Here is a 26740-nt window from a genome sequence, read left to right on the forward strand (position 1 = left end):
CAAATAGCCAGAGCAGCCAGTGATCTATGTCTTTCCCACTGTCACGCCAGGACCCTCCTACCTTTCCTCTCATTTTCCTAGAGTTTGACTCCAAATATGGACTTGTCCTGCTCCAGCTGGGGCAGCCCAGGTGACAGGCACTGTCCTGTCCCTGCACTCTCAACATTGTATCTTAGGCTTGTTAAAGATAGCTGCATACTCTTTTACCTATCCAGAGGATGTTTTCCCTGAGCTGGGAGCTTGTAATGGAGCAGGTTTTGGATCGCCTCTAATTGTTGTTCTTCCAGCTAATGCTGCATTAAGCCATCTTTGTGTATTACAGAATCCTTTCATTAAGTTGGCGTTTATCTAGCTAATGGCAATGGCCCAAGATTCGACAAGAGTCGGGTTTTCTTTCTTCAAACAGAATGCTGCGAAAATGTATTTGAAAAATGCACTTCATGCTGGAGACGGTCTTTGTTGTATTTTTTATGAGTGAGGAAGCCGGGTAACTAATGTGAAAGGAGGAATAAGCAAAAAGTGGCCATAATTTATTTGTCTATGTAGGGAGGTTGAATCAATAAATCCTCTTAAGAAGCAATCAGCCTGTGAAAACTGAGGGTGTTTGTCTCCCTACACCTGATGCTTTGATTAAAATAATCATGAAATGAAGCGTGGATTCCCTTAAGGGTGCTTTAAGAAATGCCCTAAGACGAGGAAATCAATCGCAAAAAAAATTCTTGAGACAAAGTCTTGTTGGCCTTGTGATCCTCCTGCATCAGCACCCTTAGCGCTGGGATTGAGGTGTGCGCCACCATGCCCGGCTGCAGAGAGCCTTTCGAAGGGAAGAGAAGACGGCCCCTGAGTGAACAGGTGGTAGAGGGCACTGCGCATGTGTGGCTTTTGTTGGCCATCAGGAAATGACTATGGTGAAACCAAGTAGACACCATGACTTAGTCCCCAGTACTGGGGAGAGCCTGAACTTAACACTGGATTTGGGGTGCTGGTTTTATTATTATTTTTTCAGTACTGTGGTTGGAACTCCGGGCCTCGAATATGCTACGTCCACAGTGCCTTGCTCCTTTTTCTGCTGTCTCTGTTTATGTGGACCCTGGCTCGAGGCCTTGTGATTCATCTTAAGCCAGCAAATGTTTACTGAGTGTACATACCGTATAAGGTTGCAGGGAATAAACACTGGGGGAAAAGATCCCAGAATCCCTTGTTCCTGAGAAACTTGTGGCCTGGGAGTAGGATCCATGCAACAGGCTAAAGCTGATGCTTATTCAAGCCCACCCACCTCTTAAGAAAGGGTGGGGATTCTGTCTCTTGAGCAGGGAGTCCAGGAAGGTTTGTGGAGGTGGCTGATTTTTTGTCAGCACCTTGAAATGTTGGGCTGAAGTGCAGGGAAGCATTTCCAGCAGATGTAAAAGGCCCAGGTAGAGAACAAGGTTTAAGAACATGAGCTGGGTTGAGGTTCTGTTAAAATATTGGGCATGTGGCCCAGCGTTCACAACTTGCACTTTAGCTGTACCCTTTGTGGGTACAGCTGGTTCTAGGCATGAGTCTAAAGCCTATGTGAACTGGATCATATAATCCACACAGGGTATCACATGAGCCGTGTGTGCCTCTCCATTTTACAGAGGAGTAAGCTAAGACTTGTAGCAATGAGTTAATACCCAGGATCATACAGCTAGTAACCCCGCCCATACACTCCGAAGCTCTGTGTTGCTAAATACGAAGCTGCTCTGCTCAGGTGCTCTGATTCGGGGAACAGTGGGCACGAGAGCTAGAAAGAGGCAAATGCTGTGTGCTTAGAGGTTCAGGGATGCAAGAGAGGGGTAGAAGGTGGTGAAGAGACGCTGTCAGCAAGGACTAGGGCTGCAGAGGTCAGGGGGCTCAATGGCAGTGTGGACAGAAGGGACCGAAGGCCCCCCGGGAGGGGCAGCAAGGTCTGTTCCGCCTGGTGCTGTGCGCTCTTGGAGCATAGCCACTGGACTTCACTGTCCCACCCTTAATCTGTAGAAAGCAGGGAGCAGGACAGAGGGGACAGATGAGAGCCAGCCCTGCCCGCTGGGCAGACCCAGGAGCTTTTCTGCAGCCTGACTACTTTTGAAAGCTGTTTTCATGCTGAGACCCAAGTGTGACTCCTCCCCCACTCCAAAAGCTGTGGCAATTGTTGTTTTTCCTCGAAAATTGGGCCCATGTGGGTTCTGTGTGGTTCCATTTTTATAGCCTTATTACCTTGTCCCCACGATGTAAGAGGCTTCTCGCCCTCTAAAGCTTTGCTGTGAAAATTGCTTCTTAAAAGGCACAGAGTGTCTCTCGTTGCTTGGGTGGTGCTGTCTGTGGCAGTACTTTCCCCGCACACGCCACACACGCCTCTCTGCCACCACTTGTCTTGGGTCTCTGATCGTTGGTAATTTACTGAGAACTCTGGGTAAATCTTGAATCTCACTAAATGTTGGCTGATTGCTCCCAGGAGAGTTTGTGCTTGTAAATAGCCAATCAGCTCCTTCCTTTCTTTTTATCTTTTCTTCTCTCTCTCTCTCTCTCTCTCTCTCTCTCTCTCTCTCTCTCTCTGTTTCCCTCCCTCTTTCCCTCTCTCCCTCCCTTCCTCCCCCTCTCCCTTCCTCCTTTTCTTCTTTCTTTCCTTTCTTCCTTCCATCCTTTATTTTTCTTTTCGTTTTTCAAGACAGGGTTTCTCAGTGTAACAACCTGGGTATCTTGGAACTAGCTCTGCAGACCAGGCTGGCCTCTAACTCACACACGTCTGCCTGCCTCTGCCTCCCGAGTGCTGGCATTAAAGGCACACACCACAGGCTCCCATGAAGTAGGAACACCTACCCTATGCTCTCAGTTGCTAACTGGACTCCATCTATTTTTACTGTTCCTTCCTTTCTATGTCTTCATCCTAATGACCTATGAGGGAGGGTTAGACTGGGCCTCTGGCTGGAGTTGATAACAAGAGCAGTTAGCATTTGGGGAGCCTGAGCTGTTTCCGAGGAAGGGATTTTCCGTTCATGATCTTAGTCATCTGTGACCCCTCTGAGTAGGTACCCTGGCTTTCCTTCTTTTTACAGAGAAACTGAGTCATGAAAGGATAGAGAAGATGAGGGAGATGGCTCAGGAGGTAAAGTGCTTGAAGACCCGAGTTAGATCCACAGGTCCCATGTAGAAAAGTGGGTCATGGTGGTTACAATGCTCATCTTGGTGCTGTGGAAGTAGAAACAGGCAGCTTCTTGCAGAACGCTGGTCATCTTAGCGTACTTGGCCAGTTGACCCTGTCTCAAAACACAAGGTGCCTGAGAACCAGAGGAACAACGTCAAAGGTGCTCCAGCTTCCATAAACATGTGTTTCCACATGCACTTCACACCCACACGCACACACCTCAGACCACATAGCTAGAAAATGGTAGAACTTCGCCATTCTTTCTACCCTGGAGCCAATGTGTTTGCTTCATTTACTTAATAAATGATTGAGTACAGTATGCTGGGAACTGTTCTGACCTAAGGATACAGCGAAGGAAGAAAAGATGAGCAGGACAAAATTCCCACTTCTGGGAGAGGTGTAAGTGGGAACTTAGTGGGTCTATAACCGGGGAAAAGGGTGTAGGAGGTCACCAAGGAAGCTCAACTCTGGAATGGGGGTTGGGTTGATGTTGCCAATGACCCATCTGGCTCCCATCCCCTGTCCTTGTGTTGGCACCAATCTTGGCACCTCTGGGTAAGCTGAGGGCACACTACTGGCAATCTCAATTTACAGCTTGTGGGTGGGGGTGTACCCTTTCTCTGCATCTGGCAATAAGTTCTAGAAGAAAGCTCTGATTGACTTGTGCCTATCTTTGGGGCCAATCACTGATGGGCCAGGGAGGGAAGTGTTCCTGTCTTTGTCCAGGCAAGCAGCCTGTTTAAGGAGATCTGCACCCAGGGCAGATGAAATGAGGATATCATGGCTTATTCAGACAGGTTTTGAAGATTGTATGGTATAATAGTGCATGAATTCTTTGTTTAGATTTTATTAGAACTGGTCCATATCCTGGAAGGAGTAGTGATTAAGAATCTGTGTACAGAGAGGGCTGGAGGGGCTAGGAGGCCCCAAGGAGGGCTGCTGGGACCCCAGCTCTGGCTCCTGAGTGATTGCATTTGAATTTTACTTCCAGTTAGGGTGTCAGTAGGTAAAAGAGTGGTTAGGGTGTAGAGACAGAAAGGTGAACAGGACTTGGTGAGTCTTCCAGCTGGAGGCTGGAAGAAGAAAGGGTTAAGAAAGGGTTTCACCCCTTGGGGGCTGAGTATTCATGCTCTGGAGCCCTCCAGAGCATGAGTTTTGGAAACCAATGAGGCAATTTTTGGAAGTTGTTAAGTAGTGGAAGATCCACCCCATGTATCTCATGAAAGCTTGAGATGACATATGGGAAGGGGACACTGGCTTCCTGTCTCAGTCCCTTCAAATGTTTTCTTTCTTCAAGAAGTCAGAGACTATGAGAGCATCAGGACTGCCAGGAAAAAAAGGGGGTTAATATGATATTATATATCATATTAATATGATAATATGGGGGCTGGGGAGTGCATTGGCCTGGAGACCCTGCTTGCCTGGTTACCTGCCCCAGGGTCTAGAGGTTTAGAAATGCCTCTTCCCTCTGGCATCCTTGCAGGGAAGACTTTGAAGTCTTGAGCAAAGTGACCTGCTATGACTCACGTGGTAACAGACTTCTTCCTCTAATGAGAAGCAGCCACGGTCCGAGGTGTGAACGGCCCTGAGGGCAGAAGTAAGGACCCCGTTAGGAAGCTGTTGTGACAGTCTAGAATGGTGAGGGCAGAGGAGGTGGTGAGAATGACCTTGGGTGAGGATTGGATATGGAGGTGAATCCGGAGAGTGGCCGCTGGGAAAGCTGCCTTGTACTGAGATGTTCAGACTGTCGCGAGCTAGTCTGGGTGGGCTGGAGTCTGTGCTAGATGTGCTAAGCCTGAGACACCCACTGTGCTCCATATAGAGCTCTGCCCTTGGCCTCTGACTTGACCACAGCAATTGACTGTTGGTCAAAGGAGTGGCCCAAGCTGGGGGAAAAAATCCGGGTAAGCATAGAGTGTGGAGGTCAAATTTGAATCGGGCTAGATAGACCACCAGGAAGTGACAGCAGAGAGAGAAAAGTAGGCCTGAAAAATAATGGAAAGGTGAGGAGAAAGAAACAAGAGAATGAGCTAGTGAAGAGAGTGGGTCAGTCATTTCTAAGTGTGCGGGTCGCGGCAGGAGAGTGTTGTGCTAAAGCGGTGATTAGATGGGGCCCAGAGCTGCAGTGGGGGAGGAGGACTTGGCCATGGGTCTAGTGGCTTGAAGGTCAGGTCACAGTCACGTGTTTAGCTTCAAGTTTCACCTTACAGATAGGTTTGAGTTTCTGCCCCAAGGGGAAGTGTGTGTGTGTGGGGGAGGACGGGGATTGATTTAAGAAGGGCCGAAATGAATCTGGAAAGGATGTAAGGAGAGTACCCTTGTAGTGACCCACGGTGTATTCACTCATTTGTTCATTCATTCGCGCTGCTTTCCCAGGACTCTCTGGTCCCAAGGGCTTAGATAGAGTCCCATTCTGTAGATGAAGAGCATTCTGTACGTGGATGAATGGTCGTACAATATGAACATACTGACTATTGCCAAGCTGTATATTGCCCAATGAAAAGATGCCGAACTAGAGGGGATGGTGATGGGGCCTCTGTGTTTGAGGATTCACTGTCTGTCTTGTCTTTGTGGACAGTAGGGTCCATTTAGGGAATCCAGGTGAGCTGAGAGCGCCAAGTGAGACTGGGCTAGTTGGTACAGGCCTAACATCCTGGCTTTGATTCTGGGAGCCTCTGAAGGTTTCTGCCCAGGGCCGTGTCATTGCCAAGGTGTGCCTTTAGATTAATCTCATTAATCCTTCTGGCAAACTGTTGCCTATTCAAAGCAATGGGACTGGGGCATGCATTCTTCTGGTGAAAATCATGTTGTAGCAGAAGTTTAGAACCCAGGCGTGTGGTAAGGAGCTGAACAGGTTGTTTTCTCATCCACTTTACACATTGTTTTTTGAGGAGCCTCTAAATGCCTGTGGTGTTCTAGACAGCAGATTCAAGAAGTAGGGTAAATTCTACAACTCTCACATAAAAACCTGTAGTCCAGAACCCTCCCACTCCCAAATGAGAAATCCTGCCATATATAGTACCGTGTGTTACCACAAACATGTCACCAGTGTTCCATGGAAGCTGGAGGGGGGTTACCTGGGATGCCAGGGAGGCCTCTCGGCCAGTGAGTTTGCAGGGTAAGCTGGGATTTTCTAGACAGAAGCAGAGCTGGCTTCCTAGGAGAATGGTTAGTCAAAACTTAGAGTGCTGGTTGGAAAAGGACATGTAACATTCTCTTTTAGAGCTAAACCTTTGTTTTCTTGCTTTCAGGTGGTGTTGGCTACAGTGCACACTTTTGGAACCAAATTTAAGGTTTCAAATGTGGAACCCTAGGCCTTCATTGGTAAGTTTGTTTGATGCCTTTTTACCAAATGATGCAGTTGAGTTTGTGTTTGGGATGAAGGGCAAGCTTGTTGTTGTTGATGCCCAGTGGAGGTTAAGAAGCCTGAGCCCCAGAGAAATCTGTGTCATAGGCATAAAGGGTAGTGAAATCCGGATTTCTGTGAGTTCAAGGCCAGCCTGGTCTACAAGAGCTAGTTCCAGGACAGGCTCCAAAGCTACAGAGAAACCCTGTCTAGGGGGGAAAAAGGATACTGAAATCTTACCCTAGGTTTTGTGATTGGTGTAGACCAGTGGTCCTCAACCTGTGGGGTCATGACCCCTCTGGGAAGTCGAATGATCCTTTCACAGGGATCATTTATCATGTATCCTGAATATCAGATATTTATATTGCAATTCATAACAGTAGCAAAATGACAGACATGATGTAGCAATGAAAATAATTTTAAGGCCGGGAGAAACTGTATTAAAGGATCACACAGTCTTAGGAAGGTTGAGGCCACTGGTGTAGACAGAGGTCAGAGGAGGAGAACCCACAGGCTTGGAGATAGATGCAGCTGACCTCATAGACAAGTGGTATTTTGGCATTATCTAAGAAGAAAAGGTAGATGGGAAACAACCCAAGGATGAAATGAGGTTTTCTGTACAGGAGAACATGGATATTTAGGGCCCATCCACAGGCTAGCAGGAACAGAAGCTTTGAACAGTCTGGACTAGATCTTTGGTGGGTCTACTGCCATCTGACAATGACAGCCCAGGTCAGCATGCTTGTTCAATGAAGGACCAGACGCCTCCGTCAGAGCTACTCAGAATTGCTTCATAGCCTGAAGGCAGCCAGGATGCTATGTAAATGAGGGGGTGTGGCTTGCTCTAGTTAAACCTTATTTACAGAAATGGGGTAGGCTGGATTTGACCTCTGGTCTGTTGTTTGTCAACTCCTTCTCTAGGCCCCAGGTTCCAGCTTAGGAACTTGGACTTTATTTCCAAGACAATGGAAGTCTGTTTAAGTTGCGCTGAGTGGAGGGACAGAAGTGACAAGGGCTGTAGCGGTCACACACACAGGCTGCCATGTGGCCAGTAGCAGACGCACAGACAATGGACGATAGCAAGGGAAGAGCCTATCTGATTTCCAGTCTCATTAGACTCTAAAGACAGGAGTCAAAGAAGCTCAAAGTTGAAATTTGGTGTTTCATAACAGTATCATCAATAGAAGTGTGGGCGTTGGGGCTGAAAGAGAGAGTTGATGTTGGCATTGATTGATTGCCATGCCGAGGACTGAACCGAGGCCTTCCTGCGTGTTAGACAAGTCTTGGTTCATCCGTAGGAATTGTCCAGTTTACAGTTGGCGATTCAGAACCGAAGCCTAGATGGAGACGGTTATGTCTGGAGATGCAGAGTGGACTTCACAGTTTGGGTTGTGAGCCTTAACCATTAACAGCTGAGCCATCTCCGGGACCGCATATGGTCGTTTTGAAGAAGTGGAGGGCTGAGTTAGGCTGAGTTAGCTGAGTGAGGGCTGTAAACATGCCTAACTTGGGGTGGCAGGAAGAAGGTGAGAGGAACCCAGAGGCCAAGGAAAAGGGTACTTGTTTGCCAGAAGAGCCCATCCTGAAGCTTTGAGGCAGGCCCAGCATGTCGTGACCAGTCCTCCCTGCCTTTCCTGGAGCTGAGTGTGTTGGTGCTTGTGTGTACATTGGGCTTCTGATTGTGTTCTTAGGCTAGCTTTGAGGTGTGGTGTTCCGAACTCTGCCACAACTTGCACTGCGGAATCCAGCCTGGGATTGGACTCTCGCTGTGAGACGAGATGTGATCTGTCGGGGGAGATAGTTGTATTGGCAGAAAACGGGGGAGAAAATAGAATGACCAAATGTGGAGTCAGAATTACTGTGGGAGTCTGGACAGGTGTGTGGGATTTGAGGTTATTCCTCAGGTCACTGACCAGTTTGTGTTCTGTGCATCCTAACATTTGCTCTGTGGTTGGAATTCTGAGCCCTTCTTGGCGTGGTTTGCATGAAGGTAGCAGGTAGAGGTCCAACAACAGAAGCAGTGGGTGTGTCCACTGAGCCACCATTGACTGAACCGTCACCCTGTGTTAGGTGAGGTGCCAAGTCCTCCGCGTGAATCTTTTCATTTCAACTTTGCGTGACCTCTGCTGGGAGACTTAGTATTCCTCTTTCAGCAATAAGGAAATCCAGTCACTGAGAAGTTGAATAGCCCGTGCAAAGCAACAAGGGATTGGAACCCACTTCTGCATGACCCTTGGCATGTGCTGTTGGCTCCCTCTTTTCTAAGTCTGGGTTTCCTCTCCCACTTATGTAGAAATAGTGGAGTCAGATTAACAATCGAGAGCACAGGGTAGGTGTTCCTACCTTTTAGGAGCCTGTTAAAGGGTGAGAAATGAGCCTGGTGTGGTGGCGCACACATTTGATCCCAGCACTCTGGAGGCAGAGGCAGGCAGATTTCTGTGAGTTTGAGGCCAGCCTGGACTACAGAGTGAGTTCCAGAAAAGCCAGGACTCTTACACAGAGAAACCCTGTCTCAAAAAACTAGGAAAAGAAAAGAATGAGAGACGTTTGAGAATCTGGAAGAGATGACAATCAAACCTCAAGCACTTACTAACAACAGCCCAGAAAGATTGTCCTTCATTTGGGGAAGGTGGCAGCATGGGGTTCGGAGAGGGGCTGCCACTGAAGACACAAGAGTGGACTCCAGTTCTGGCTCTGTGGCGACCATGTTGCGGTTTTTCTGCCAGTGCTTGATGATGGTCTCTGCTTACCTCCGGCATAAGCTACAGAGGCAGGTCCTGTTTGTTTCTCACCATGTCCCTAGCATCTTGCACAGTCAGACTTCGGGTGTGTGTGTCATGTGCTCACTAATAATTTGTTGTTTCCATTGGGCCGGGTGGCATTAGATACTGACTTCATTACCTTCCTATTGCTGTGATAAAATACTATGACCAAGCAACTTATAAAAGAAAGGATTTAATTTGGGGCTTAGGATTTCAGAGGGTCAGAGTCCATAACCATCATGGCAGGGGACATGCTAGCACTGGAGCAGGAGCCGAGAATTTATATCTTGAGATACAGCCACCAGGCCAAGAGAGCTTGAAACCATCAAGCCTGCCCTGAGTGGCACACCTCCTCCAGCTAGGCCACACATCCTCATCTTTCCCAGACACTTCCACCAACTGGGATCCGAATGTTCAAATATATGAAGCTGTGGTGGGGCCCAGTGAGTCTCACAAACATGTTTACTTGTAAGTGTTCTCTGCAATGGGTCGTTGGTCTGGCTCAAGGCCTGGCTTCTGCTACACTATGGATGGGTTCTCACTGGGACTCCTCCTGGATACCCTGTTGTCCTGTGTCATGGAGATGTAAATCTTTGGATCTGTAAATCTGGCCCCTGTTCAGATGCAGGTGTTCATAGATTGAGTGGATGTTGGGCTGGGCCAGCTGATAGCCCTGGTTCTGGGCCTGGGTGGTAGCTGGGTTGGTCAGCCCCCAGCTTTCCCTCATTGTCTACCAGGGCAAGCTCTCCACACCGCCCCAGTTAGCTCACCCAGTGCAGCAGGCAGCACGGAGAAGGACCAGTTCTTCTGCTCTCGGACCCTCAGGGCCATCTCCCCCATGCTCATAACCACCAGGGCCAGCTCTGCTGCTGTGCCCAGGCAAGGTGTAAAGCCCACTTTCCCAGTTGCTGCAGTTGGTGAGGGACGGGGCCAGCTCTTCGGTCCTCATGCCCCCAAGGCTGGCTCTCCCACCTGCTGAAGTTGACAAGGGATCAGGGGTGTGGGGCACGTTTCCCCCACCCATGCCACCACATGGCATACGAGGGAGAGGGCAGGGGTGCCTCTCTCCCGTTCTCATGTACACAGGACTGGCTGACCTGTGTCCCCAGCAACATGGTCAGCTCTAGTGTGCTCCCCAGGCTAGGTGCAGGGCCTGCCCTCCCGTGTGCTGCAGCCGGTGAGGGGCAAGAGCAGCTCTCCTCCTGCCCGCCATAGGTGGCAAGGGGTGACAGGGTACAGGGTTGCTGTCCTCACAAGGCAGGCGACAGCATGTCCAGAACACCAGAGATGCTCGTGGTGAGGGACAGGGTGAGGGACTGATTGGTCAGGTGAGATGCTCGTGGTGAGGGAGAAGGACTTGATTGGTCAGGTAGGGGGTTTGGGGACAGCGTCTCCTAAAAGCGAAGTGGGAGCTGTGGGGAACCACGAAGCTCTTGGAGGGGTGTGGATTTGTCGGCCATGCTTCCTCTTGGTCTTTCGCTCAGGACTTCACTGCCCTTGCTTCCTCAGTCAAGGGCACTCTCGTGAGGTCTCTCTGGCTGTGCCCAGCATTCTGGCCCTGGGTCACCCCACTGGCCTACTCTCCGTTGGCACTCCATCACCCTCTTCAGCCTGCTTGTCCTCTGCCCTTTTCCTGTCTTTAGTGTCAGGTTCTGCTTGGCTCCTTCTTCATTTCGCCGCTGTTTTCCTGGAAGGGCTCCTTTGTCCCACAGACCTGTGACCTGCCTCACAGCCAGACTTTGTCCTCTCCCACAGCTGTCGTCCCCTCCTGAGTGCCCCAGCCCGGCTCATCCTTGACTTGTCCTTCCTCTCAGCTGGCATATTCAATGTCCTCCATGTTCTTACAATTTGTAAGACTTTATTTTATTTAGTCTGTCTGTCTGTCTCTCTCCCTCTCTGTGCACAAATGCATGCATGCAACTTGTAAGAATCTGTTCTCTCCTCCCACCATGGGAGGTCTGTGTGATCGTCACCTTTACCTGATGAGCCAATATTATTTCTTCTCTTCCCCCATGGGTTTGTTTAGGACTCATTGTTTAAAGGGGAGATCTACCCCTCTATCCCCCCTCCCTATCTCTATCACTATCTCTCCCCTCCATGGTTATCCCATCCATCTTTCCCTTCCTGCATTCCAGTGCACAGTCTTGTCAAAACCGTGTTTCTAACTCACACGTCTCATATGGGTTCTACTTAAACCTCTCCCAGGATCCTCAGTGGCTTTAGAGCAAAAGCCATGCGTTCTCACGGTTCTGACCTGAGCACAGCCACGAGTGGGCCCTTGTTTCTAGCACCTTTGCCACCTCTGGGCTCTCTCCTTGGAATGACCTGGCCACTATTCCCCAAGTAGGGACTCAGTTCCAGTTTCCCCTGTTCTACTGGACATCCCCTCATTTCCTCCCCAGACCTGGAGCTGACCTTCCTCCTGCCTCCCAGAACACACTGCATGGCTCTCTGGTACATAAGGCACTTAGAGGAGAGCTGTTGACTTACTTACCTATTATGTTCAGTAAACTGAGCTTCTTAAGAGTGAAGAACAGACACACACACACACACACACACACACACACACACACACACACACACACACAGAGAGAGAGAGAGAGAGAGAGAGAGAGAGAGAGAGAACCCTTCCTTCCTAGCCGGAACAGTGCACCTGGCTCAGAAAGTGTTTATTGAAAGAGTGTGGCTCGCAGAGTCTGTTAGCACAGCCAAACAACAGATTTGTAATGTGATCAGATGTACCTGGAATTGGAGGTTCGTTGGTGGTTGAATTTGTTGGGGCCAAGCCCCTTCTTAGCTTCAAGTGCTGGGCAGATTGTTCCAGGCTGGAATTTGTAGCCGCCTGTTGTGTCTCACGACATCCGGGGACCTCAGGAACATTCATTCTCTACGTTCTTTGCTTCTGACTTCCGACTGCATTTTGTTGTTGTTTATGGGATAATACTTGCAATTCAAAATGAAAAATAATCCATCAAGAAATTCTCAGGACTGAGGTCGACCCAGCTTGGTCTTGGATGAATCTCAAGTATCTTAAATTAGCTCAGTATTGATTCTTGCCAGCTCCTGTCTGGTAGTCTTTCCCACTGTCTGATTGGAGGGCGTGGATGCTAAGGACATCCTTACTCCATCTGGAGTCTTGTGATGTCCTCAGTTTATGTGTACTGAGAAGGGACGTGAACATGTCCAGACTCTGTCCAGGCGTCTGCATTCCTCCGGGAGCTAACACAGTGACCAAGTTTGTAGCAGATCAATGCACATATTTTTGTAGGGGGCCTTCAGCTCCATGCTTGTCTCCTTCACTTCCTTCTTCTGTGTAGAACTGGGATGGGTGTGCCAAGAATGCAGCTCTTATCTGTGAGCTCGAAGCAAGCTGGGAAGGCTTCCCAGAAGAGAGCTGCCCTAGATTCGGAGGTGTCTTGCTGACCAGGGTGCTCAAACAGGCTCTCAGTTGCTTTCCTGCCTACCGAACTGCCTTGCCACGCAGGGACTTTCCACAGCTGCTCGCTCTGGCTCGCTCTGCATGGAAAGCATTTCCCCTGCTTTGCCTGTCCCACGTCTGTGCTCCCTGCATGTCCGTGGATATGGTGGAAAGCTTCCTTGGTAAGAAGCTGGGTCTGGGGATTAAACCCAAGGCCTTCACACACTAGGCAAGCTCTCCAGCCCTGAAGCACCTCTTCAGCTCAGAAGGCCAGGTAGGTCTAATCATGGCTTTTTACCTATCATTGCCCACCCAGCTGACAGCTCAGTGTGTGTCAAACATTGCCAAGATGCTTGGTGGAAAGCTCCTGCACACAGGGGTTCAGACAGTGTCAACTGAGGTACATTGTGACTAACCAGAAGATAGCATGTGGGACACTGAGGCCTGGACTGAACCTGGCAGAGGCGAGGCTAGTCCCATGTCCAGGCTGCTCATGTGTGCTTGTGTGTGCCCATTCTTCTGTGTCCTGTGTGCCAGCAACCCATCTTCTTCCTCCCTCATCACAGAGGTCATGCATTTATTTGTGTGGTTATTGGACTAGTGGCTGTCCCCATGTGATGGCAACAGTACCTAAAACTCTGTTTGTTTTTCAAGACAGGGTTTCTCTGTGTAGTCCTGGCTGTTCTACTCGCTTTGTAGACCAGGCTAGCATCGAACTCCAGAGTTCTGCCTGCCTCTGCCGCATGAGTGCTGAAATTAAAACTCGTTTAAGTAGGTGCCCCACACTGGGTTGACTGACAGCCTAAGGGACAAATCACTCATCTGTGGTATCTCCCTTCCCCAGGTCTGGGTGCTGACTCTGAAACAGCCTGGCAGATCCTCCACTCTGAAACTTCCTGTTTCATGTGCTGTATCATGGAATTAGCCCTAAGCCTTACTTCCTGGGATCTGCATTAGAGCCATCTGCTCAGGAAGCATCCATCCAGGCTTGGTGGAGTCTGTCTCTTCTATCCCCTCCTGTTGTCCTTTGTCTACCCTGGATCCTCTTACCTTTTTTTTTTCTGTAATGAAAGGGGCCCCTGGGCCTCCTAGGACAGAGACTCAGGTGTGGACCCACACACACTCCCAAGGATGACTGACCATGAGGGTCATCACGACCTGTGTGCCTGCCATCCTTGTCCTTCTGAATCCCAAATGACCCGGAGCAGCCTGGCTTTAGTGTCTGTGGTCTCGGGATTCTACACAAGGGGCTCTGAAGGAAGTGGCTTCACGGTGCAGGCTTGTGCTGGAGATGCAGAGGTGCGCACTGCCGCTGCTGCTGTGTGTTTTCCTCGCATAATTTAGCACTCGGCTGTACCCACTCCTCTTGGGACTCATGTGCCACTTTAAATAACAGATATATCATAGCTCTCAGCTAAATAAATCTTTCCTCCTGGCCCATCCTGAAGGCACCCACCCTCTTCCCCGCTTTGGCGACTCAGTGACCACTGGCTCATGTGACCCTCGGGACCCTCTTCCCAGGGCCCAGTGATAAGAAAACTTGACATAGACTCCAAGCGGCTTTTAGGGTTGGGCTGCAGAGGAAGCCGGGTTCCCCAGGGCACATTACCAGGCTGTTAGGGCCTTCTAAGGCCAGCCTGGCTTAAGTCCAAATGACTCACACTGTTATTTAGTGAGAAAAACAAAACAGCATGGCTTCTGACCAGGTGGGGAAAGGGAGCAGTGGGGCAGGGAGGGGGCTGACAGCCAGGATCTGGGCACCTTTGCAGATAACCTCCAACACACCTCCCTCAAAGAACATGCGGCACCCTCGCCGTATGGGGATGGGTCTGCTTTGGGTGTCAGCCGTGCCCTGACCTGAGACAAACCCTCTGGCTGTTCCTGTTCTGTAGGTGGAATTGTGACAAGAGACATGCCCTGTGTGTGATTCTCACACGTAGCAAACACCAACTGTCTAGTATCTGCTGTCACAAGCATCGTTTCTAGAAGTATCCTTGTTAACAGTAGCGTGGGAAGACCAGTGACGATGTAAAGCCTCAGAGTGCAGCCAAGGCCGTGATGGTCAGTAGCGTGGCATGAGGCACACACTCCGGGTCGCTGGTCACACCGTGGTCCCATTGTCAGCACAAGTGTATGTTGTTGCTTTGGCTTTGTCATAACGACTGAGCCTTGTCGTACGATATTGACTTGGTCTTCATTTTTCTGTCTGAGGCAGGTTTGTTAGAAATGCCTTTGCTGGCCTTGTGCCCAATGGCTGTGTGACCCACATTGGCCAGCCTGGGTGCCAAGTGCCTGGACAGCACCTGGCATAGAGAAGCATGTCCATGACTGTTATTGAGCTATTTTTTATGATAAACCTTGAATACCCAACAGGGAGTTCTTCTGGGTCCCTGACAGTGAGCCGTGGCAATGTGTGAGTCTGAGAAGCGCTGTTCTCGGGCTGTGCCTTCATCCAGACTTTCACCTGCTGCTAGACCAACGTGTTGGCTTCAGTTTTGAGGCCAAAATAATAATAAAAAAAAAAGGTACTAGGAATGGTTAAAAAAAAAACCCTAGGTTTGTGTCTAGTTAGTAAATAACCGTCTGTAGTTTCCAAATCTGATATAGATAGCTCCTATTACCTTCTCAGGTTAGGAAAAATCCCTCTCCAGTCAGGTATGGTGGTCTAGGCCTCTAAACCAAGCACTCGGGAAGAGAATCTCTACAAGGTTGAAGTCAGCCTGGTCTATGTGGCGTGTTCCAGGCCAGTCAGGTCTACCTATGCCTTGTCTAGAAACAAAAGTAGAAGAAGATGACTCTCAGGTGAAGGTTGGGCTGTACTGGGAAAGGTTATCCAGCAAGTAGGGTGTTAAAGATTGAATAGGAGTTGAACAGAAGCTAAAGCCATGAATAATAGGCAATGCTGCCAATTAAAATTCTTCTTTATGTACATATTAACTTCCTTTGGTTTCTGTCAGTATGCTGACTAGCAGAGTTAGTGTATCTATCTCTGGTCTCTTCCCGTTTCCTCTATGATTTCCCCTTCTTCCATTGCATCCTGAAAACCAAACACATAAAGCCGAGACAGAATTTCTTAAAAGAATTTCCTTTTTCTTCTCTCTCTCTCCTTCCCACTGTGCCCATGCCCCCATTTTTAACAAGGTCTCATGTCATGTAGCTAGTCTCAGACTTGCCGTGGAGCCAGGCTTAGCCTTGAGCCCCCGTTCCCCGGAGTAGTTTCTTTATGCTGTGGTTGCCCTCAAAGGTCCTATTTACCCAGCGGGTTCACCTGTACTTTCCCATAGCTCTCTCTCCACCCCCTTTTCTATGCTTACTGTGCCTTTGCTTGCTAAGCAATGAAGAAACTGCGAGCACCCCCCCCCCCCCCCCCCAATGCGCCTACCCCTGTCTGCAGAACACCAGGCAGCTATGAGAAACAGACGGTGCATTGCTCCCTGTGGATAAGGAAACTGAGGTTTGGAAAGGTTTATGTAGTGGGCCATGCACAGTGACTGCAGTCTAGACCCAGGGTTCTTTGCTCCAGGGCCTACCCTCCCACCCCCTTATACCACAGCATACATGCACTGGGTTGCATTTGGGCTGTGGCTCTTCAGCCTTGGTGCAGGCTGCTGCTTTGCTGTCTTCTTTCCTTTCACGGGCCCAGAGTCATCTAGTTCGCAGTCACACGTGACTACACACCTTTCCTTCCTACTCAGTTTTCTAAGGTAGCTGCAGGCGAGGAGTGTATACTATGGACACTTGTGGCCTCAGGCAAGTATCGGAGAGAATGCAGGGGCCTAGGCTAGATGTGGAGGTTCAGTTCCACTTCCCTCCTGCTGGGAGCTGCTCAGGAACCCTGAGCAATCACCACCCTTCTTAGGCCCACAGCTGGCTTTAGCTTCTAAACCCTGCCTGCTGCAGGGCCCTGGGCCATAGATGAGGCCCTGGTGGACAGTGGAAGGTATATTGATAGCCCACTCCATGGTCGTGAATCCTGTACTTCCCAGCCAATCAGGCTCCTCCCACCCCACATGTGAAGAAGGTCCCAGGCCTGCTTCTCAGCATTGCTCCCAGAATTAAATGGTCTGAACACCTGGACTCTTGGTACACTGGTTTTTGGACTCACTGGGTATCCCAATTAGGGTTATCATTGCTGCGATGAAACACCATGGCTGAAAGCAACCTGGGGAGAAAGGGTTTATTTGGCTTACACTTCCACATCATTACTCCTCATTGAAGGAAGTCAGGACCAGAACTCAAACACGGCAGGACCCTGGAGGTAGGAGCTGATGCAGAGGCCGTGGAGAAGTGCTGCTTACTGGCTTGCTCCTCTTAGCTTGCTCAGCCTGCTTTCTTACAATACCCAGGACTGCCAGCTCGGGGTAATTAACACTGGGCTGGGCCTTCCCAGTCAATCCTAATTAAGAAAATGCCCTACAGGCTTGCTTATAGCCTGACCTTATGGGGGTTCCCTCCTCTCTGATGACTCTAGCTTGTGTCGAGTTACTTAAACTAGCCAGCACATTGGATTTCTGCAGCAGGAACCTACCCACCTTTGCCAAGCACCATGTTCATCACACCCCCCCCCCCCCATGCTCAGCATTGAGATTTCTTGAAGCTCTTTGTTGCTAGAAAGTTCTCAAGGGAAGAAAGCATTCCACCTCATGGAGCGTTATTAACGCTTCAGCCCCAGGGGGTTGAAGCCTTCCCTGGTGCAGAGAGCAGCTGGGCTTCCAGTCACAGCTGCTCGGGGGTTTCTTCTACGCCCCCCTGCAGCGAGGACCCCTCATCTACATTTCCTCTGTGCTCAGGGTTTGGCTTAGGTGGTGGGACCCAGAGTCAGAGGCTTACCATCACAGTCCCACAAGGGCCTGAGGACAGACAGAGGGTGATAGATAGTCAGGGCCTTGCGGGTGACTTCAGAGCAAGTCTAAAAATATGAGTGCCAGCTACATCCCAAGCAGAAGGGTCTCAGAGCAGAGATGGGAACCTGTCCAAAGGGGACACACGGGTCAGTAGTGGGCCATCCAAGTTGCTGTGTCATGGTAAACACAGTCCACATGTAGACACACCTCACCCTTGAGTCCCCGTGCCAGCCTGGACCTTGCTCCTGGGCCCTCATCTCGCACACCTACACCGAGCCATGTTACACACTGCCCTGGCCATCCCAGACCCGTAGAGCTAAGCAGAAGCCCCCATGGGTTCTTTAAAGCCTTGCTGTTCGTCAGTCCTCCCCATCTTCTCTGAAGCCATCCAAGCCCCACATGTAAGTGCTGCCACTGATTCTGTTTCTTTTCTCCTTCCTCATGTTATCCGACAGCGATTCTTGAGAGCTTTTCCTTCAGAGTCCATCTGAATGGTGCCAGCCTTTTCCGCCCTCAACCAGCCCTTCTCTGCCCTCGTGGTCACCTCTGGCACACTGGTGCTACCTGTCAGGGTACCTCAGTCAGGCAAGGGCAAGCAAGGCCATCGCGTCTCTTCCTGTTCCAGACTCTTCAGTGGCTTTTGGGCATGCTTAGAACAGAACCCCAATGTCTCATTTTGCCTGCCACCCGTGTCTCACCCTTCGGCACTGTGCTTAGCCGACCTTCCGCCAGACTCTGCATCGTCCTCTGGTCCTCTTTCTTGCCCCAGGCCTTTGCACTCAAATCACCTTCTAGCTTGCTGTTCTCCCACATTGGTGCCTGGCTCAGTATTGTGTGACTTAAACTCTTCAAACACACATCTCTTCACCCCAGATAGGGAACCCATGAAAGACCAAAGTACGGATACCGTCAAAGTCCAACCTGGTGAACCAGTGAGTTTTATTGGGGTTACTTACAGGAGCAGAAATGACTCAAAGATGGCTGCATCACCAAAGTCCACCCCAGCACAGGTGACAACTCTCAAAGCTGGGAGCCTGGGACTCACTGCACCGCCTGCATACAGCTCAACAGGTTGGAGAAAGAATGCCCTTTCTATAGCTCTCCGTCTAAACCTCTTCAAGCGGCTTAGCTGGTTTGTGATTCTTCCATGCAGCTAGTCTGGTCTCTTTGCAGCTTTGCTTGTCTAAGAGTTTCTTTGCAGCTTGGCTTTGTGTCATCTGAAAGAGACTCTGAACTTTTATTGTTTATTGTAGCTGGGAGGGGCCTAGTGAATCTGGTCAGTTTCAGGAACTTCCTGAAGCTATATTGAGTTGTTTACCTTCCTGCTGAAGGAGTTTCCCTGCCAGAAAGGGTGTTTCAAACTCAGAGGAAACTGTTACACAACACTGGGCCTTCTCCATTATCGGTTCCATTCAAGTAGTTTCTCCCCAATATATAAAAACATTCTTCTGTCTCCTCAGCCCAGCCAGCCATTGCCCTGTCAGTCTGCTTTGTGATGTTTCTGTTAGCAGTCATCCCTACGCTGGCTTCTTGTGTACTGTGTGTGGTATTTCTCCAGAATAGAGATCCACAAGGAGGGTCTTTTTTTTTTTATCGTTCTCACCCCCCTGGGGCCTTAAAGATAAGCTGTGATGAACTTGTGGCTGAATTAGAGTATGCCTGCATGTGTTCTCAGACCTGGTGTCTGTTCTGTCCGACAGACATCTTTCAGGAGGTAGGTGATGTTGGTCAACACTTTTATTTTAGAAAGCCAGCTGGTGGCTGTGTGGGGGCCGGGCTGTGGGAGGGAGGGGACGGAAAGTTTTCAGAGGCTGTTAGAATGGGCCGGGACATGGATGCTGTGCCTATGCTGAGGTGCAGATGGTGGAACACAGAGACCCTGTGAGGACTTGTGATTGTATCGGGATTGTGTGGCACTGTGGGATGAGCAGTGGAGAGAGGCGGGCAATAACTCTCCTTAGTTATGTAAGGCTATTGGCTCTCGGAGCACCACTCGGAGGAGCACTGTGCAGAGCACCCCGAGGGGCCCTCTAGGAAAACCTCTACAGACTTGAACTATTTTTCTTCTGAGAACCTAGTCCTTTCTAGTTCTGGTGAAAATCCTATCTCTGAGTAAGCACATTCTTACCCATCTGCCAAGGTGTCCCTGGGTCCCCAACTGTCACCATTCTCTCTCTGTGTCTCTTTCTGTCTCTGTCTCTGTCTCTGTCTCTGTCTCTCTCTCTCTCTCTCTCTCTCCGTTGGGGATGGAATTTAGAGCTTCCCACATGCTAGGCTAGCACTCCACTACTGAACCACACCCCAGCTCAGCTGTGCGACAGGCTGGCCTTAACTCCTTCAATAACCTGGGCAGGTCTTAAACTCAGACCACTCTTCCCTGAGCCCCTTGAGTAGCTGGAGAAGACAGGCCTGCACCTCTAAGCCTGGCTGCATCCCAGTTTCTTAGGCCTTTTTCCAGAGTATCCGTTTGTGATGCTGAGCCCCATGAAGTGAAATGCCACTAGATAGGCCACCTCTCACCTCTGCCATCTCTGCTATGGGTTCCCATGGCATTGAGACAACGTGAGCAGCTACATCTGAGTGCTTCCTGGGTGCGAAGCATGGTGTGAAATAGACCCAGTGTAGACTCAGAGCTGGACAGGTTCAGAGTGACCCCAACTCATTGTGGCCCCTGGCAATGCTGCACAAGCCTCTTGATCTTTCTTTCCTAAGTCTGCAAAGTGGACATAATACAGAGGTCCACAGAGTTTTGGTGAAATGAAAGGAAATCCCGTGTTCCTAGGTGTGGTGGTTGCATGCCTCCAGTCCCAGTGTTGGCAGGTGGAGGCAGGAAGATCAGGAGCCAAGGGTCATCCTTACCTGTACAGTGGGTTTGAGGCCAGCCTAGGCTACACATGGTATGCGTGGTACTGCCTCACTTCCTCCCCCAAAAACAAAACAGAAATAAAGAACATATACTTGGTGCTTTCCATGAGTTAAATACAGGCCTGTCATAGTGGAGAAGGTGCCTGACCTGGCCTTCCCCTGTAGTCAGATTGATGACTACCTTAATTGTCTTCATAGGACCTTCATCCGCTAACTGATGGGAGCAGATGCAGAGATCCTCAGCTAAGCACTGGGCTGAGCTCCTGGGGTCCAGCCTTACAGAGGGAGGAGCGATAATATGAGCAAAGGGGTGAAGACCGTGATGGGAAAACCCACAGAGACAACTGACTTGAGCTAGTCGGAGCTCACTGACTCTGGACTGACAGCTGGGGGACCTGCACAGAACTGAACTAGGCCCTCTGAATGTGGGTGACAGTTGTGTGGCTTGAGCAGTTTGTGGAGCCACTGGCCATGGAGCCAGTATTTATCCATAGCGCATTAATTGGCTTTTTGGAGCCCATTCCCTATGGAGGGATACCTTGCTCAGCCTAGATAGAAGGGCCTTGGTCCTACCTCAAGTCATGTGACAGACTCTGTTGACTTCCCATGGGAAGCCCTGTCCTCTCTGAGGAATGGATAGAGAATTGGGTGGGGGAAGAAGAAGGGGAAAGAGGGAGGAGGGGATTGTATGTAACATTAAAAAAAGATTGTTTTAAATGAAATAAAATAACAAAAAGATAAAAAATGAATAAATGAATAAATACTGTGCTGTCAGTCACATTGCAGATATGGTTACCGTCTGTTATCACCATTAGTATCCTGGGCCACACAGCTGGAATGCCTTCTTTTTTCCCTGTCCACACAGCGGCTCCCAAGTTCACCTTGTCTGAGACCTTCTGGTCCCCGGGTTGGTATTTCTGTTCTTTTCTGGGTGTGCCGTTTGTCCCCATCGCAGTGCTGGGCTCAGGCTAAGCCTGGGTAGCATCTCCATTCTGTGTAGCCAACAGCTTCTTTGCAGCCACGGATTGCGCAATCCTCCGAGGTTGGCGTGTCCTTGCAGAGTCTTACACAGTTTCCCGGGGCGGTCATTGTCAACCCGTGTGCTGTGGGAAGCAGGGCTTTTCCTGTGTGGTCGGTTATGTTAGTGGAGAAAGTAAAATAGAAGCGACGCACAAAGGTTGGTGCTCCTTATTGTTAGGGTGTGCGTTTGCGTGCGTGCGTGCGTGCGCGCAGGGTTATTTTGTGCATCTGATAGTGTTTATATACCCAAGTCCCAGAAGAAAAAAAAATGAGAAAAATACCCACAAGCCTGGCTCTTTCATGAGCCCCTGTCCTCGAGTCTGCCAGTTCCAGCTGCACCCCATGCTCAGGGTCAGGCTGTGCACTCATCTGTCTTGATCCCTTTTCTCCTTGGCAACTGTGGAGGGCTTAGCGCTTCTGAAGGATGCTCGTGTCTAGGGGCCGCAGGACATCCTGGTATCATTTGGAAATACCTGTCTGGTGACATTTGCCACTTGCATTTCTTTCTCATAATTGGGAAGCGGATTCACACACCAGAGCTAGCCTGGCCCTTTGGATGAGATGCACCTGCTGATTTGCACATGAATTCAAGCCAGAGCCTGCAGCTAGCAGACAGACTGGTGCGTGCGTGGGGGTGCTCGGCCCAAAATATCAGATGGATTGGAGTGTTGTTGTGGCGTATAGATTATAATGGGGATAAACTTAGCTTCCACAGAGATTAATGTTCTCGATTCATGTCGATACAAGTCTGCACTTGTCAACTTAAAGACTTGGGAGATTTCAACTTTAAAAACTATGCTCGCCCGCCTCCCTCTTATTATTCAAGTTTTTGGTTCTTGGTTTTGGAGCAGGCAAATTGCAAGGACCTTACCACTGCCAGGCACAGACTTGCTTGCAGGCCTCTTCTTGGAACTTTTCCAGGGAACCGTGGAATAGCCTGCTGTTGCTAACAGCGACGGCTATGATGACTGTCACTGCCACTGAGAGAAGGCCCCAGAATTCTCCATGCTGCTCTGGCTGTGGTTGTCAGTGCTCTATGAAGGTGGGAATGGGACTTGAATGTTGGGGCTGTGCCTGCTGTATATTAATTAGGGGCTTGGTGGGAAGTTCTTTCTGATGAGTGCCTTACCCCTCAGAAGTTTTTACTCTTCGCCCTTTCTACATTCTAAAAGCAATGGGTGCTCACTGCAAAACCAGGCTTGGGATATTGCACGCTTGGTTTTGAAATCCAGCCTCATCACTTACTACATATGCACCCCTGAGCCGCCGGGCACCCTCCCTGAGCCACCGGGCACCCTCCCTGAACCTTGCTTTACCCAACTGTAGAGAAGGCCCGGATGTATCCTAGCATTGCCGTGTGGGCGCTCCTGTTTCAGACCTGTCCTCTCTGCTTTTGTGATCCCTGCTTCCCAGCATTCCTGGATGGCTTCTTTTAAAACCCCATCCTTCTGACTGTATAGGTCCCAACCCTGAGTTTGGGAGCTTGTCCATATGCACACCTCTGTTCTCCTTTGGGAGATGCCAGCTCACTAAGGGGCTGCTATTCAGAGTGGATGCTTCTGGCATAGGAACTGGGTCCCAGGGCTTCGCATTGGCCTCAGGCGATGCTCTTTGTGTCCATGTCCAGGTGGGCACAAGGAGTGGAGAGCCTCGTGTTGGGAGGCAGATTGCTTCTATTCCAGCCTGAGCTCATTCTGCTTTCCACTGCTTGGAGCATCCTCGTTTCTAAGGAGCTGGAAGTAGTCACAGTGACACATGGCACTCGGCAGCCTGCGTCTCAAAGTGCGGTCCCTCAAGGGCTGTGCAGACCTGAGTGCCAGGAAGCGTTGCTGTTCCAACCGCAGATCAGCAAGCCCGGTGCCCCACGCCACCCTTGCTGCCCCTCTTGGGATATGGCTAGGACTTGTTGAAGGACCATTTAAGCCTCTGCCCTGGGCAGTGGTGCCCTCTGCTGTTCAGGAAGCAGCTGTGCAGCAGGGCCCGCGGTATTTGACTCACCTGTGTGTTGACAGCTGACCTACTTTTGTTTGACCTTGATTTGTTGAGCACAGTTAGAAATGCTGCTGGGGCTGGCTGTGCCTCAGCTGCCTGAATTTAAAAGTCTCGGTGTGACAGCCCTCCAGTCCAGGCCGAAGGATGGTTGGGTGCATAGTGAGTTTTGCAGTACCTTTGAATTATAATTCTATCGCAAGGAAAAGGCTTGATTCAGGAATACCTAACAGTTATTTGGGCCTGGCTGTGAGGCCAGAGCAGCAGGCCTGGATTCCTCGCTACAGGGCAGCTTAATCAGGAAATGGCCTAGATGGCCGCCTTTCAAGTAGGTCCTTGCAGTAGCCTGGCAACAGGCACAGGGTCATAATTGGAAGAATTTGGCTTTGAGTGTCTGTGGGTGTTTACAGTGCACTATAGGGCAGGCCTTCTCTTATTTATAGAATATTTAAAGCAACAAGCAGCAGAAGGCTGAAAAGGCACTAAATCTCGGTTTATTTTTAACAAATTCCATCTTTCCCTTCATCCCAGAAGGAAGACTGAGTTATTAAAAAAAAAATACATCCCTGCGAAGCACACTGAATCTAATTATGGGGTTGCCAGCGCCGGCCTGCATCCACACTCGGAGGGCTCTGTACGCCAGCCGTCCATTCAGTCTGTGAACTTACATGACTCCGGCTCTTCATTTAGACCTAGAGCGGGAAGTATTGGCAAGTGAGGGCTGATCAGAGAAAAGTTCTGGTCTAAATTAGGAGATAGAAGGCATAAATAGAGAGTAGTGTGCTTCTCCGTCCTCAGAGGGAGATAAAATCATCTTCATTGTCCGTTATACTTAGCTGCGTACACACATCTCCCGACGTTCTAACTACCCATTTCAGGAATTTGGCTCGCTGCAGTAGCGGATCTGTACCACTCCGAGGAGCCACTCATGTTGTGTTGTCTTCTGAGCCCAGCCCCGGATGAATGCTACCCCACAGTCTCAGGGAACCGGGAAGCCTGTGCTTTTTTGTCTGTGTTCTTGTGGTGTGTTAGCGCTGGAAGGATCTGAGGGACCCTCAGGTGCAGCCGTACCGTACTGTCAGCGCATGCTGAGGTCCAGCCGCAATGCTGCCCAGAGCCTAGAGTAAGACTCGGCAGCAGGGGCACATGGGGGGCTCCAAGCCTTCTAAGGTCTCAACAGTGCCCTGCTATGTGACACTCAGGACGGTGATTGAACCAATTTGAGTTTTGCACTTCCTGGGGCCACCGTCTCAGAAGATACCGACTCTAAGTTGCATAGTCTCAATGAGCTATGTGGAGCCAGTTACAGTTGTACAGAGGTGAGTCATGTGACAGGGAGGATGAGAGTGGGAATTCTGGCAAAGGGGAATTCAGTTGCTCCTTGACACTCCCTCCCCCAGAGACTCTGTGGGACTCTGATGTTTTCTCATGGGAACAGGCGCTACGTGTTTGCTGAGCATTGGGAGGAGACGAGCATGGTGCAGCAAGTGGGGCACAATGGAGATGGAGGCCAAGATTTTAGAGGTGCCTGAGGGGCTGCTGAGGGGGTCCATAGGGATGTGGACAAGAACAAAGGGCTAGGGCACAGGCCGGGGGCAGGCACTTATGGGTAGCATGAGGGCTATGTCCCAGTGCTGCCACCCCACCCCAGGCAGGATAGATAAGTGGTCTAGGTCACCATCCCAGTGGACTAGGCCCTTGTGCGAAGTGAAACCCGTGTCCCTTTCTTGCCCTGGGCCAGAGTGGGCCCTGAAGCTGAGAATGGCAGAGGATCTCGGGAAACCTTTCCGTGGAAGGTGGCTGCTGGAGTCCTCAGTGGACAATGCTGGAGGCCAGTGGCTTAGAAGAGGTGAGCAGGCCACACAGGAGGAGGTAGGGGCCTGAATTAAGCCCACAGCAGTCGGCAGGGAGAAAGAACCAGTGAAGGGAGGAGGGGCTCTTGGTGTATGTGGGGGCTTGTAACCAAAACTGTGGGGTTTGGTTATAGTCAAACAGAGTAAAGAACAGAAACCTGCTGGGGCTCGAACTGCCCCTGCCAGGGCTTCGGAGGGCGGCTGTGGGCAGATCCCCAGCCTACCTAGCTTTGGATCACCGAGTACATTCTCACTCAGTGGGATTGTTGCCAGCCCAGCCAGAGGTTCCCCTTCTGACCCCAGGTGTTGCCAGATGACAGAGTACCCAGGTGTTCTCACCGCCATCTCCGTGCCTCCTCCTCTTCACCTGACACTCCCAGCCACCCTCAGGTTCTCAGAGTTGAGACTTTGTGAATGACCAGAAACAAGAACGAAAGAAATGCTTGGAAAATAGCCCGTGAGCTGTTGTTCAAGGAAGACATTTTTTCTTGAATTGTACTGCTTCAATACAAGTAGCAGTTGTTGGCAAATCGTTCCTTCTAAGTTTACTTTTAGTTTTGTAGTTGATCAAGACGGTAATGCTCCCTGGTGCCCCGTGTTGTGGTAAGACTCTCTTCTCATGCCACCGCCGCCCTCCCCACACTTGCTGTTGGTTTTCTCGCTGTCCCAGTGACCTTTGCGCTGTGCGTGTGGGCCCAGAAGGTCCCACCTGCAAGATCCAGGTCAGGGTGGTGACAAACAAGAAACGAAGGATCCTTAAGCGATCCTTGGCAGAGACAGCCCCCAACTTCCTGGGCCTTTGTAGCACATGAGGTGGGTTGGCCCACTGTCCTGTCCTTGAGCCTCCTCCACTATCAGCCTGGCAGTGGTAACTGATGCCGACTTTAAACCCTTCAGAGTAGGAAGACATGGGCAGAATGATCCTAGCCCAGTCACCAGCCTGATGGCTGCCCCAGCACCCCAGTGGGTATTTAAACATGTGTTTGGTTCTTTAAATCATGGCTGCTCACTGTTGCCACCTCCAGTACCAACGGCTGACAGCAGAAAGTAAAAGCCCTGAGGGCTGTGTGAGCCACACCAGTCCGAAGTCCACCCTTGTCTCCTTAGCCGCACCCTTGGCTGTCTTCCGGACTTTTGCAGTTTATCAGAGCAATGGGCGCTTCAGTAGAAGGGCCGCCCCAGGTCACTTTCTCTGGCCCAGGACTACAGGCCCGCCTGCCTATGTGGCACAGTGAGCCACCTCCTGGCCTCAGGCGCGTAACCACCAGACACCCTGCTCCCTCTTCTGGACACCTCTAGCTGCACAAGTTCCTTCCTTCTGACCTCCAATCTTTCTTGCCAGCGGTTCCTCAGTGACCTACTTTTGTTCGCTGTGGCCAAAGATCTGTAGGCATGGCAGAGCTCTCCTTCAGAAGTAGGAAACATGGCTCCTGGATCCATGCTCTTTTCGTTCTTTTAAGATTTACTTTAAGTTACGTGCACATATGTGCATCTC

At 50.3% G+C, this 26740-nt stretch overlaps 1 protein-coding gene across 2 annotated transcripts in view; it reads left to right on the forward strand.

Moving 5' to 3' along the window:
* Bmal1 (basic helix-loop-helix ARNT like 1) overlaps positions 1 to 26740 on the forward strand; it is a 101474-nt gene that overhangs the window by 18386 nt on the left and 56348 nt on the right. For both annotated transcript variants that reach the window (XM_075971924.1, XM_075971925.1), the window contains exon 2: positions 6400 to 6472. The gene's annotated coding sequence lies outside the window, so the exon portion shown is untranslated. The remainder of the gene's footprint in view (positions 1 to 6399; positions 6473 to 26740) is intronic.

This window comes from Microtus pennsylvanicus, chromosome 5 (assembly GCF_037038515.1).
Source record: "Microtus pennsylvanicus isolate mMicPen1 chromosome 5, mMicPen1.hap1, whole genome shotgun sequence".
Classification (NCBI taxonomy): Eukaryota; Metazoa; Chordata; class Mammalia; order Rodentia; family Cricetidae; genus Microtus; species Microtus pennsylvanicus.